Source organism: Myxocyprinus asiaticus, chromosome 8 (genome assembly GCF_019703515.2).
Source record: "Myxocyprinus asiaticus isolate MX2 ecotype Aquarium Trade chromosome 8, UBuf_Myxa_2, whole genome shotgun sequence".
Lineage (NCBI taxonomy): Eukaryota > Metazoa > Chordata > Actinopteri > Cypriniformes > Catostomidae > Myxocyprinus > Myxocyprinus asiaticus.
The window spans coordinates 13,825,719-13,838,154 of NC_059351.1; the positions used below are offsets into that span (position 1 = coordinate 13,825,719).

At 41.2% G+C, this 12,436-nt stretch overlaps 1 pseudogene; it reads left to right on the forward strand.

The window, feature by feature from the left end:
• Positions 1-3,995: 3,995 nt before the first annotated feature.
• On the forward strand, positions 3,996-6,152 carry LOC127445563 (putative nuclease HARBI1; annotated as a pseudogene).
• Positions 6,153-12,436: the final 6,284 nt, after the last annotated feature.

Genomic DNA, 12,436 nt, shown 5'->3' on the forward strand with positions numbered 1-12,436 from the left:
ATTTTTTTATTCTGAGTTACTTTGTTCATCTTTTGTTTCCATTAAAAGCTGCACTTAGATCCTCCATCCTCGCCTGCCGCTTTACAGACAGCACTGTAAACCCAAAAACGACCGTAAAAATGACGATCTACACCAACGCCATGAATCAGCCACAACATTAAAACCACCTGCCTAATATTGTGTAGGTCCCCCTCGTGCCGCCAAAACAGCGCCAAGCTGCATCTCAGAATAGCATTCTGAGATGCTATTCTTCTCACCACAATTTTACAGAGCAGTTATCTGAGTTACCGTAGACTTCGCCTGTTTGAACCAGTCTGGCCATTCTCTGTTGACCTCTCTCATCAACAAGGCATTTCCATCTGCAGAACTGCCGCTAACTGGATATTTTTAGTTTTTGGCACCATTCGGAGTAAATTCTAGAGACTGTTGTGCATAAAAATCCCAGGAGATCAGCAGTTACAGAAATACTCAAACCACCCCGTCTGGCACCAACAATCATCCATGTGATTATCTAATCAGCCAATCATATGGCAGCAGTGCTGTGCATAAAATTATGCAAATACGGGTCATGAGCTTCAGTTAATGTTCACATCATCCATCAGAAAGGGGAAAAATGTAATCTCAGTGATTTGAACCGTGGCATGATCGTTGGTGCCTGGTGGGCTGGTTTGCATATTTTTGTAACTGCTGATCTCCTGGGATTTTCACACACAAAAGTCTCTAGAATTTATTCTGAATGGTGCCAAAAACAAACAAAAAAAAACATTCAGTGAGGGGCAGAATCAGAATCAGCATTATTGCCAAGATATAAATATTTGTATATTTTACACATACAAGGAATTTGTCTTGGTGACAGGAGCTTCCAGTGCACAACAATACAAAATAGCAACAAGACATAGATAATATTAAAAAAGAATTAAAATTGTTATAAAAAAATACAATAAAAATGTAATAGAAAATAGACAATATATATATATATATATATATATATATATATATATATATATATATATATATATATACACACACACACACACACATATACATACATACACACACATACATACATACACATATACACACACAGACACACATACATACATACATAACACATACACATACGTAGTGCAAATCTAAATACAAATCTGTTATATACAGTGCAAGGGAATGTAACGGCAGAAGAGGTTGGATGTATTGGATACATTTAAAAATACTAGACTGTGAATTGCACATAATAATTGCTCAATGGGGCAGTTCTGTGGATGGAAATGCCTTGTTGATGAGAGAGGTCAACAGAGAATGGCCAGACTGGTTCGAACTGACAAAGTCTATGGTAATTCAGATAACCGCTCTGTACAATTGTGGTGAGAAGAATAGCATCTCAGAATGCTATTCTGTGATGTGGGTTGGTGCTGTTTTGGTGGCACTTTGATGGCACTTTCACAATATCAGGCAGGTGGTTTTAATGTTGTAGCTGATCTGTGTATGTTGAAAATATGTTTCAGTTCAGTTATTTCACTGAAGGGCTCAATTCACAGCAGTTTTTAGATATTTCGTGTATGCCCTACAGTAGTGTATTATTGAAATCCTATTCATGTATGTTGCTCAACAGGTTTATCGAGGTGTGAAACGTCATCGCTGTTATCCTCCGTCATGGTGCTGTTGGGTGTTCTTCCTTCTCCCGGGCATAGTATCTGCTTTAATCGGAGTGTGTGTGTGTGTATGTCTTCGCACAGACTGACAGCAACTACTTCTACACTCATTCCATATGGCATGTCATGGTAGCTACAAGTGTAGTTTTCCTCTTACCACCTCGAGAAAAACACGTCCCTCCCTGGGGCTGGACCCACAAAATCTGCAGGTATAAGATATGTAAAAATGAAAAGAAGAGCTTTACTTTACATTGTCACATGAATACACTGGAACATAATATTTACACAAACCCCAACACTAGTTTTCCAGAAAGCTGTTAGCTTTTGTGAATTATGTCGAGCTTTAACCAGAGTGTTCTCTTTTGAAGTAGCAACCAGTACAACTCCAAAACGAATGTAGTGCAAACAATTAAAGTAACAGTTCACCGAAAATGACAAATCTATCATTATATACTCCCCTCATGTTGATCCAAACCTATATGACTTTCTTCCGTTTGAAACAAAAGTTTTGTGAATGTTCTTTTCTATGCAATTACAATGAATGTGTACTGGAACTCATAAAAGTATCATAAAAGTAGTCCATATGACTATATTTCTCCTTTTGTGTTACACACAAGAAAGAAATGTCATATGGGTTTGGAAAGAAATTAGGGTGATAAAGAAATTACAGAATTTAACATTTTCAGGTTAACTACTCTTTTAAATGCGTAAACATGGTACTTTAAAATCTTTTAACTTTGAAATGAGCAATTTCACAGTGAACACTGCCAACAACAATTAAGTAATTTGATAATTCCACTGGAGTCTTATGGATTACTTTTATGCTGCCTTTATGTGCTTTTGGAGCTTCAAAATTTTGGTACCCATTCACTTGCATTGTAAGGACCAACAGAGCTGAGATATTCTTCTAAAAATGTTTGCAGAAGAGAGAAAGTCATACATATATGGGATAGCATGAGGGTGAGTAAATGATGAGAGAATTTAATTTTTGGGTGAACTATTCCTTTTATAAAATGCAATGAATATATCTATATATAATATGCCAAAATTGTAATTATGTGAGGCAGGTTTTTTTAAGTCAACTTGCTAATTGTCTGTTGATCCTGTTTACTCTGTTAAGCACTTTTTTTTTATCAGTCATCTCTTTTGAGGAAGACACTACTGATTTCTAGATTAATTCAACACTTTCTTAATTTGACACTATTTATGACATTACCAGTAGGTACTGTTGTCTCTGAGCTTGAGTTTGCCTAAGCTGGAGAACATGTTCCTATATTTCATTTTCAGAGCCAAACTTATTTTACAAAAAATGTTTAACCACTGTCAAGAATGTTTATTGTACAAGAAAATTTTTTAACTTAAAACTTTGCTTGCTTGAGTTTGTATGTATGTACTTTGGCTGTCTTAGTTAGGCTAAAAATTTCCTATTCCATAGGAATCTAATGTACTTCTGACCTGATGTACTGTTTGTATGCTGTACCTGTGTACTGGTCAAGGCTTTACTTAGAAATGGATAAACTGCACTTCTTACTCTCAAGCTATTTTCAACTTAAAGACGCATCTGCAAATGTCCTTTAAATCTGCTCAAATGTTTGTAAGGCAGCATCCCATTTTCCTGTGTTTGGCGTTTACATTAACTGTAATGGAAAAGCAGTTCGTCTCTTGTTTTTCCAGAGGTAAAGTGTTAAATTCAGGTTGAATGTGACCATACAAATGTGTTTGACATAATGTTTCTGTATTTCACTTTGTATTTGAATAAAAAAATAATATATTGTCATATGAAATGTTCAACTACAGTCTTTGTTAACACATTAATACTGTAACTCCACCTATTGGTGAATCCCAAGAAGTTCTATGGTTTTCTTTTTTCCTGTGATTTTTGGTTTAATTTTGTTCACAACACATATTTTTTATCATAGTCCATAGACAGTGCTTTTATTAATTGTGTCAAATAAATAATAATAAATAAAACTTAGACTAGAGCAAGGCTTAGAATTCTCAAGATGCTTTAGTTTATTGTTTGGTTAGTGAATGATTAATAATTTACTGTGCATATAGTGTAACCACCTGATTAGCTAATGTAGATTTTGCTTGAAATATTAGCATAATATACTAGGTTTTCTACGTTTCACACACAGGCTGAGTTCTCTTTATTTTTCATGTGGTAGAAGACAGATGTGGTGTTAGTTATTGAATAAGGATAGAAATGGTGTTGGACACGGCAGTTTTGCATTCAGAGATCTAAAATATCCCTGCAAATAACGCAATAGAATCTGTGCCACTGTGCATCTCGGAAAAAGGCTTCTACAGCATTTTTAAGTCACCAAAAAGGAATGGAGGACTATGGCCCATCCTGGATTTGAGATGCTTGAATCAGGCCCTCAGGAGGTTTATGTTCAAGATGGTCATGCAGAAACTAATCTTGTCCCATTTTCATCCACTGGACTGGTTTGTTACGATAGCCCTTTTCCACCAACATGGTTCGGGTGCGGGTTCCTGGGCCGGTGCGAATTCTCGAACTGTTCCGCGTATTTCCACTGCAGAAAAGGCCATTCCAAGGCCGAAAACCTGGTTCCGCACCAGCCCCAAAAGCTTGCTGGTCTCTTTGCAGGAACCAATTATGTCAAGGGATGGAGGGCGGGATAATGTTTCGTCACCATGGTAAAGTTTTCCCAAACAACAACAGTAGCTACCGTCTGCAGCAAGGTGTACTTCTTCGCTCTATAACAACAATAAAAATCCCACAAAATGATCAGACATCAAAAGCGTTCAGGTAACACAACGAAACGAGTGCTCTACTTGCAATATGGTCTTTATGAAGATCCGAGATAAACTAGAGAGATCGCAAAGGAAAACAATACTCTACAAGAATGAAGATACAGCACAAAATTATGCACGCCACCTTCAATCGGACAATTGACCAAATCATAAACAAATTGAAAAACACTTAAAGGAGTACAGGGACCATAAGAAGGATATAAGCAAAAGCGACAGTGGACGGAGCAACGATGTTTTGGACTGGGACACCGACCAGCCTGCTAACTAACCGGGGGCCCGTTCTTCGCACGTGGATAACTCAGTTATCTGGAATTCACCATTGACAATTTGACACGATCCCGGATGGTTTGGTTCTTCGAAGCTCATCCCAGAGTTGCTGGAATAGCAAAAGGTCCGTAAGCTCAAACCTGCTCGGGAGCTGGCTTGTTTCACGTAAACAGGATTAGATTGCGGCTTTATAAGTAGAGGTGATACGGGAAGTCTGTCGCAGCCATGTCCTCTCCATTTTTACGAGAGCAACCAGTTGCAGAAGGTGCATGAATAATATGGAGAGCTTTCTGAATTCAACGCACAATGTGGGATAGACTGGATCCTTTAGTGCAGTGCGATAGTTTACTTTTAGAGAGATATCGTTTTTGTCGTGAGGGGATAATTTACATGATTAATTTCTTGGACCCTCATAATAAAGTTCAACTCGTCAGAGTCGGTCTTTAACAACACCACAGACAGTGTGCACTGGCTTGAGATTCTTTGCGAGTGGCACTTTCTTGTACACTATTGGAGATGCAGAGAACTTTGAGAAAAGTGCTGTTTGCCGTGCCATTTGCAAAGTGTACCTGGCGCTCAAGCAATTTTTATTTTTTATTTTTTTTGTGGAGTCACTTAAGACCCCAGGTTATAAAACAGAATTTTTTTTGCCATTGCAGGTACATTATAATTCTAATTGAAGACCATGCAATCATGACCATGCCAGTAAGCATTGCTTATGTGTCCCCCCTTCCCAAACATGATTGGTGCCATAGAATGCACACATATTCAAATCAAGGCCCCATCAGGCCCCAATGAAGGTGATTTTATGAACAGAAAGGGGGTTCACAGTATAAAAGTGCAGGTAGACTACTATTAAGATTATCTTAATATTGTTGAGCTTTCAGATTATTAATAGTATATTAAGCTAAAATGTATTGAATCAAAAAGTCAAATGCAGTTGACTGACATGGACTGAATAAAATATATTCGATGGTGTGTGACTCGATGTGCCTTATAACCAACATAGAGGCAAAATGGCCTGGATCTGTGCATGACTCAAGAATCTTCAGAGAGTCATATTTATGCACATTATTTGAACCTGGTAAGAGAAAATAGAAATGTCAAGCTCACTGTATTAAATGCACTTATGCTGGGCCTAATTGAACTGCATTTTCCCATTACACAGGTGATTAGGTTGGGATCCTGCTTGGAGATAGGGGCTATGACTGCAGGCAGTATTTCTTGACTCCATTCCCTGACCCAAACCCTAGTCCACTAACCCGTTACAATGCAGCTCTAGCCAGGACAAGGGCATGCATTTAAATTACCTTTGGGCAACTTAAGGGAAGATTTCAGTGTCTGAAAAGTCTGAGGTTTGCACCTGACAGGGCCTGCGACATTATTGTTGCATGCTGTGTACTACACAACATTGCCACCATCAGAAAAGAGAGGACCCCTGTGGTGGAGGTGTAGCCTGATGATGACCTCCAGCTAGTGCACCTGGACCAACCTAGTGGAAGAGCAGTATGGGATAGAATTGTGAACACCATTTTTGATTGACTTTTTTTGAATAAATAAAAGACACAAACATGATTAGGCCCATATGTATTTTATTTCTGTATTTTTATTCCTCCCAGTCAAATGCAGCAATCAGTCATCTTTTACCTGCAGTAAGAGATATTATGTACAGTAAACAATATTACACTGTGTGAAAGTGATTTAGCACTTACATTGGCAGCAAAAAGTTTGGAATAATGTACAGATTTTGCTCTATGTATAATCAGGACATTAATAACATGAATAATTACTATTACAGTTTGAACTACTTCAAAGAGTTCCTCCACGTGCAGCAATGACAGCTTTGCAGATCCTTGGCATTCTAGCTGTCAGCTTGTCCAGATACTCAGGTGACATTTCACCCCATGCTTCCTGTAGCACTTGCCATAGATGTGGCTGTCTTGTTGGACACTTCTCACATACCTTACAGTCTAGCTGATCGCACAAAAGCTCAATGGGGTTAAGATCCATAACACTCTTTTCCAATTATCTGTTGTCCAAAGTCTGTGTTTCTTTGCCCACTCTAAATCTTTCTTTTTGTTTTTCTGTTTCAAAAGTGGCTTTTTCTTTGCAATTTTTCTCATAAGGCCTGCACCCCTGAGTCTTCTCTTTACTGTTGTACATGAAACTGGTGTTGAGCGGGTAGAATTCAACGAAGCTGTCAGCTGAGGACATGTGAGGCATCTATTTCTCAAACTAGAGATTCTGATGTACTTATCCTCTTGTTTAGTTGTACATCTGGCCTTCCACATCTCTTTCTGTCCTTGTTAGAGCCAGTTGTCCTTTGTCTTTGAAGACTGTAGTGTTCACATTTGTATGAAATCTTCAGTTTTTTGGCAATTTCAAGCATTGTATAGCCTTCATTTCCTCAAAACAATGATTGACTGACAAGTTTCTAGAGAAAGCTGTTTCTTTTTTGCCATTTTTGACATAATATTGACATTAAGACATGCCAGTCTATTGCATACTGTGGCAACTCAAAAACAAACACAAAGACAATGTAAAACTTCATTTAACAAACCAAATAACAAGTGATTTTCTAATACCAAATTAGAAATTTAGCATGATTACTCAAGGATAAGGTGTTGGATTGATGGCTGCTGAAAATGGGGCTTCTCTAGATTTTATCAAAAATGACTTTTTTCAAATAGTGATGGTGCTGTTTTTTACATCAGTAATGTCCTGACTATACTTTGTGGCCAGCTGAATGCCACTTTGGTGAATTAAAGTACCAATTTCCTTCTGAAACAGCAAAATCTGTACATTATTCCAAATGTTTGGCTGCCAGTGTTCTCTGAAGTTCTCTCTGAAGCAACTCTATCCCCAGTTTAACTTTTGTTTTCCTCAAGTTGTCAATTTCAATCACTTGTAGGATTTTTTGCTTTTTAAGTTCCATATATTCAATCTTTGTCACAAGACTCCTTTTATATAGGGAACGGGCATCACCCTGTGCATTTTGTGGAGAAATTAATACATTTACTCAAGAATAAAAAGGAATAATCTGTCTAATATTTTCCTCACCTCTGTACCACTTTTCTGTGCGGACTCAGCAGCAGACGTAGGTCTCTCTGTTGATGTGGACTCCTGCAACTGTTATTGCAGTCTTACTCTGAGAAATATTACAGTTACATGAATACATGCAATTTAAGATATTTAAACACTTGCAGGTACTTTTTCCAAAGAACAGCCATCTGAAAGGGTTTCTTCACTGTCCTGCAATGAACATAAAATGGGTATCAAACACAGTTGCACATTTCCCCCTTTAGATGTCAAATTTACTTGAAAATTGTAATTACTACACATGCTTCATTTACCACTTGCTTGGGAACCAGTTGAAGTGTTGGTGTATTATCTACAATTGCACACACACACACACACACACACATACAAAAACCTCATTATAACGAACAACTAACAAAAATAAATAATTTAAACCTCCTTTACCAGTAATGAAGGTGTTGCTGCTACTGCTCCCTGGCTGTGGGTCTGAGGAAGATCTGCCCCAAAGGATGCCCTACACAATGGGTCTGTTAACATTAAGCCCTAGGGCCAGCTCTTCTGTTGGGGTATAATGTGGAGATGCAGGAAGACCACCCATGTTTTTTCCCCCACTTTTTTCTTGTTTGTTGTTTCCAAACAGACAAAAACACAATTTATTTTAAAAGGTATTTCAAGCACAGTAGAAGTAAAGAATAACCATTTTGTAGAATGTTCTTATATTTCACTTGTTCCTAAGTTCTAGTGGGTCCTGAGGTAGCTCTGACATTTAGAAAATAAAAAATCAAAATTAAAAAAAATAAAATAATAAAAAACAGGAACTAAACTTTCAAAATAAAAGACATGAAAAACATGAACCAGCAAAATACACATACACATCCCCACCACTAAGGGGTTGCTCCCGACGCCCCAAAACATGAACCAACACATAAAACATGGCATAAACTCAAAGTTCTGTAGGGAGTTGGTTGGGGGGGTCTTGAAGCGTGGCTTGGCAAGACAAGGCGTGGAGCATGGGATCAGGGCAACGTCTGTGGAAGGTGGAGCCATGAGAGACTCAAGGGGCGGAGCCTTGAGATTTGAGGGGCGGAGCCATGGAAGGTGGAGCTGTGAGAGACTTGAAGGGCAACACCATGGAACTTGGTGCCCAGAGAGTAGCCGACGACTCAAAGGACCATGGTGGAGCCGGAGGTTCGGAGAACTGAGGTAGCACCCAAGGCTCGGAGGACCAAGGTGGAGCTGGGGGATCGGAGGACAGAGGTGGAGCCGGTGGGACTGAGGATCAAGGTGGAGCCATAGGGAAGGAGGTCCCTGGTAGAGCCGCAGGTTCGGATTGATGAAGCGGAGCTGTGGAATTGGAGAGCTCAGGCGGAGCCATGTGACCGACTGACCAAGGCAGAGCTGGAGGGACGAGGGACCCTGGTGAAGCCGATTAGTTGAAGGACCACGGTGGAGCCGAAGAGACATAGAGCCAAGGTGAGACTGAGGGCTCGGAGAACCAAGGTCCAGGGCTCGGAGGGTCTAGGCAAATTCGGAGGGTCGGAAGTTCCCCTTGTCTGATCTTGACGAAACATCGGGAACCATCTCCAGGTGTGGCTATGACATGGTGTGGAACAGTCTCAGGCATGAGATTTGAGATACGGTATGATGACCAACTGCAGCATGTGCCAGCCAGATTTCACTTCAGTCTACTAAGATGGACTTCATAGAGGATGAATTGATGCAAACTCAAAGACATGGGATTCTTCATGAGCCACTCTCTGAAGCATGGTCTCAGGATGGAGTTCACCAAAATTACCTGCCATAAACTTCCAGCTGGACTGTGATGCTCCTCATTGAATTATACCTATATCAACTTGGTCAATGGAGGGACAACATTCTCTTAAACTACATAGAAAATGAATTAACAAATAACAAAAGCCGTCATTGTCCAAAATCATAGGACAATGCATCTATGTGTATTTCCTTAGTTAATCTGGGATGACTTCAAGGACTTTAACACTAAAACTTATAGTTCATACAAAATCATTTTGTTTAATCATTGACCCAAAATACGTACTTAGTTTACTAATTGTAACCACTAATAGTTCTAAACATAAATGTATAAGTTCCAACAAGAAGGAAGCAGGAAGCGGGGTGGCAGTCCAGGTAAGTCAGCTTTTTATTCAGCATTTTCAGCTTCACAATCAGAGTTTTGGCTTTTCAGCTTCATAATCGACATATACACTTTAGCTTCACAACAAACATATGCTTTAGCTTCACAATAAATATACACTTCAGCCTCACAGCTTCAGGTTTCTCTGTCGCTGACTCTCTCTGTCTCTCCGGCGTTCTCGGCAGCCTTTTCAAGCCCGTCTCCGTCGTCAATGTAATGAGACACAGGTGTTAAGCATCAATAATCACCAGGTGATGGCCCTTACCGCTTCCTCTCTCCCCAATGACAGACTCACGACCATGTCCCACTCCACATACCCCCACCGCTTGACACAGGCCTGGGCAACGTCCGGCCTGCTAACCCCCCCCCATCCGCTATCGCTGCAGTCTTATCAATTTGGGGACGTACCTGCCCATGACCCAATTGGAAGCCCAGATACCGTACTTCCACCTGCCCAATTGCGCACTTTTTCGGGTTTGCCGTGAACCCCGCCCACCTCAGCGACCTCAGAACGGCTCTCAGATGCTGCATATGCCTCTGCCAATCATTACTATATATAATGATTTCATCTAAATAGGCGGTGGCATATGCAGCGTGTGGCTGGAGAATCTTATCCATGAGGCGCTGGAACGTAGCGAGAGCCCCAACAAACTGAACGGAACAGTGACGAATTGGTGTAATCCGAACGGTGTGGAAAAGGCAATTTTTTCTCGAGATAATGGAGTTAAGGGGATCTGCCAATATCCCTTAGTTAAATCTAGTGTCGAATAAAATTGAGCCACACCCAACCGATCGAGCAGTTTGTCAATTCGGGGCATTGGGTATGCGTCAAATTTAGACACCACGTTGACTTTCCGTTAATCAACACAGAACCGGACTGACCTGTCACTCTTAGGTATAAGAACAACCGGGCTGGTCCAATCACTGTGTGATTCTTCTATTACCCCCATCTCGAGCATTGCCTCTAATTCATCCCGAATCACTTTTTTCTTATGTTTGGGCAAGCGGTACGGCTGGCTATGCACTACCACTCCCGGTGGGGTCTCGATATGGTGTTGTATGAGGTTAGTACGACCAGGAAGAGGAGACAACACCTCTGCAAACTCGTTTTGCAATTTGACCACCTCCGTAAACTGGGACGGTGAGAGGTGGTCTCCACAAGGGACAGGGGTGAATGGATCACCTCCAGACCGAGCTCTGCCCTCTCCGGAACTACTGTCGCCATGGACACATGGATAACCTCTCTCCATAATTTAAGGAGGTTGAATGGGTAAATTTGACGTGCTCTGCCTCTATTCCTTTGATTAACCTCATAATCGAGATCCCCGACCCGCCGTGTAACCTCAAAGGGTCCTTGCCACATGGCGAGCAATTTTTAGCTCGATGTGGGAAGTAATACAAGTACTTTGCCTCCCGGTGCAAATTCCCGTAGCTGGGAAATGCTATTATACAGCCAGCTTTGTGTCTCTTGAGCTTGGAGCAAATTTTGTTGTGACAACTGACCCAGTGTGTGTAGCTTTGCTCGAAGATTAAGGACATATTGAATTTCATTCTTGCTTTGGGAAGGTCCTTCCTCCCATGCCTCCCATATGAGGTCAAGCACCCCGCAGGGCTGGCGTCCATACAGGAGCTTGAAAGGGGAAAACCCCCTGGAGGCTTGCGGGACCTCCCTGACTGCAAATAATAGGGGTTCCAGCCATTTGTTCCAATTCCTAGCGTCCTCGTGCACGAACTTGCGAATCATATTTTTCAGGGTTCGATTAAATCGTTCCACCAGCCCGTCAGTTTGCGGGTGATAAACGCTGGTGCAAATCGATTTAATCCCCAGCAATCCGTAAAGTTTGCATAGTGTTTGTGACATAAACGTTGTGCCTTGGTTGGTGAGGATTTCTTTCAGAATCCACACCTGGGAGATAATTCTGAAGAGTGCTTCCGCAACACTGCGCGCTGAGATGTTGTGTAAAGGCACTGCTTCTGGATACCATGTTGCATAATCCACCAGGACTAATACAAAGCGGTATCCGCGTGCTGACCGTTCTAATGGCCCGACGAGGTCCATACCAATTCTTTCGAAGGGGGCCTTGATTAACGGTAATGGGCGCAATGGCACTCTTGGGGTGGCCGGTGGATTCACCAACTGACATTCACGGCATGCCACACACCATCTGCATACATCCCCGTGAATGCCCGGCCAATAAAAGTGGGCCATTACATGGTGCGGTGTTCGTTCTTGTCCTTAGTGACCCGCAATAGGATTGTGGTGAGCCGCCTGGAAAAGTGTTTCCTGAAGGCTCCTCGGGACTAATAACGAGGTTGTATTTTCATGGGTTTGAGTGTCCTGCGTCACTCGATACAACCGGTCCCCAATAATTGAAAAGTACGGATATGTGAGGGTGACATCCAGGTGGAGCTGCTGGCCATCGATTACTCTCACTTGGTCAAAGGCATGACTAAGAGTTTCATCACGTGACTGCTCTAGAGGGAATTCCCCCTCTGGGAACTCCCTAAGGATGGGAATGCCAGAGGATTCCCCTCCTGTGTCTTTCTG